The following is a 2,557-nucleotide window of genomic DNA, read 5'->3' as shown; positions in this document are numbered from 1 at the left end:
GCCTCCCACCCCATGTAATTCAAAGTAAAAATAATATTAAATGCTAAATATCTATAAAGAAGTCCAACAAAAATCTGACTTTTCCCAGGATGAACACTTGAATTTGTGTGTGTGTGTGTGTGTGTGTGTGTGTGTGTAATCCTAAAACTCAAAATCTTTTAAATATTAAATTACATATACAGTCTATAAAAAGAGAGCGAGCGCAGTTTCTGTCCCAGTTTGCCTCCAGCGGCAGGCAAGGCTGCGCAGGGCTGAACTGAGGGAGGGGGCAGAAATCTGACAGTTTACAGATAAAAGTATAAGCAACGCGTGGGGAGGATTCTGAGCCGCGCGGACCCGGCAATCGCCCCTCCCGCGGTCCAGGGGACTCCTCAGGCCGGGACGCAGCCGAGGGGAAGCCCCCATCCGGAGGCGCCGGGAGGAGCCGGCGAACCCTGACCCAGCCGGGGAGCCCTGGGAGTCGCGCTAGTGCGGAAGCGCCGTCGGGGGAACAAGGGAAACCTGACTTGATCGGAAAAGAGCGATCGAAGGGGAGACTAATTTGTCCGCCGGGGTCCTCGCTGGCTCCGTCTGCCCGCCGGGGCGGGGTTACCGCGGGGGCTCCCGCCGCTCGGCGGAAGAGAGGAAAGAGGGGAAGGCGACTCTGCGCGCGCCCGGGGACGCGGGCCCCCTCGCTCCGGCACATGGGGGCCAGAGTTTCGCGCCTACGAGGCTGGAGGGAAGCTAAGAGGGGCTGAGTGAGAGACACGCGAACAGACGCACACAGACAGGACGGGAGACGCGAGTGGCGCGCGGGACACAAAGGCGTGGAGGCTCCGAAGCCCGGCGAGGACAGCGGGCGTTCTCGGCTCCCACCACCTCCTCTGCTCGCGCTGCCTAATCTGGTGCCAAATCGGACTCACCTGCTCCTCCTTCACTCCCAGGCGGTCCGCTTCCCCACCCCAGCCAGAGGTGATCTCACTTGAAAACGGAAGAAGCAAAGGCACCGGGTTTTTGCCAGGTCTCTCCACTAAATGGCTGTGTTCACGACTTGTCCTGGGCAAGTTACATAAACTCTCCGTGCCTCTATGTTCTCATCTGTAAAATGGGATTAAAAATTGTACCTACTCATGGTGTTGTTTAGGAATTAACAAACGAATGCGCTAAAGCGCTTGGAACAGTACCTCGCATAGGGGAATCCCGCCATACGTTTTAGATATCATTACTAGTCATTTATCCAGCAAACATTTGTGGAGCGCTCGTTCTGTGCGAGGCCCTGCGTTGAGTTCAGGGAGGCGGGGGTAAACTGGGTAGCTGCTATCAGGCAGTCTTAAAGACTAGGAAAGAAATAAAACGGGCGGTGTGATAGCGTGATTGGAGAAGAGCTGTTTCAGGTAAAAGGAGCCAGCTAAGTCCGTCCAGCTCTCTAGGCCTCACTGCCTTCTTCGATTTAAAAAATAAAAATAAATAAATAAATAAAAATAAAAAACACGGCTTTTAGGTGTTCTGCCCCTTCGGCTCAAACATTCTGGCGCCGGGGCCAAAAAGTGGGAACAGGGCGGGGAAGGGATGTTCGCTGGGAAGGAGGAGGAGTCCAAGACCCCTGCTTCTCCTTTGCCTTCTGGCGCCCCGCCCCTCCTCGGGAGGAAGAGCAGCGCGAAGTCTGGAGCCTTCGAAAAGGCTGAATGGTGCTCGGGATTCCGCCAGGGAGGAGGTTCCGGGCTCCTGGAGCCGCTGACCGGGGCCAAGCTTCTCAGTGGGAGCTATGTAGTCGCACCAGGCACTCCCAGGGAGAGAATACTTCGTCCCTTGCGTAGCTGGGACGCACAGTGTGCAAAGCGGTTTCTTTTAAGCTTCCGTCTTGCCCGTGACAACCACTCCGAGAGCTGATAGGCACTGCTACCCTGACCAGACGGTGGCTCACAGAGGGAAAATGTTGATTCCACTTGACTCCAAGCCCTGAACTTGCCCCACAACACTGCCTTCACTTTTCTGAGTACAAAAAAAATGTTTTAAAGCGACGAAATATCTATTAATGCCTACTACGTGTCAGGCCCTGGCCTTACGTGATCTCATTTAATCATCAGAGCAATCCTGAGAGAGTCTTTTTTCCAGTTTTTCCAGTTTTACAGATGAGGACACTGAGGGTCAGAGCAGTAAGGTCACTTACTCAAGTAAGAGATGGAGCAGTTATTCCACCCCAGGTGTGTCCATTCCAGAGCCGGAGCTGTTTCCATCTCAGGAGGAAAGTAAAAGAACTGGAACTCAAACGTCAGGCACACTGGGCAGGGCAGAGGTCACTCCCTGGTTCCCCCTCCCTGGCTCTTCCTCTAGGTTCCAAGGGCCATGTCACAGAGCATCCCCTGTGTACCCATAACCACCAAAGGGTGAAGCACAGTCTCTTCTATTTAAACAAGAAGGACACTGGCTACCTTGAATGAAAGCCTGTGATGCAGACCACCGCCTTGCCCCGATCCCCATTCCCAGGGAGACTTGCCTGCCTATCCCTGATGGCTCTGTTCCTCCCTACAGTCCCTTGAATCCAGAGAGGATTCGGCTGGAAGGGGTGCTTTCATTT

Source organism: Gorilla gorilla, chromosome 4, assembly GCF_029281585.2.
Source record: "Gorilla gorilla gorilla isolate KB3781 chromosome 4, NHGRI_mGorGor1-v2.1_pri, whole genome shotgun sequence".
Classification (NCBI taxonomy): Eukaryota; Metazoa; Chordata; class Mammalia; order Primates; family Hominidae; genus Gorilla; species Gorilla gorilla.
Note: the sequence above shows the minus strand (reverse complement) of the source record.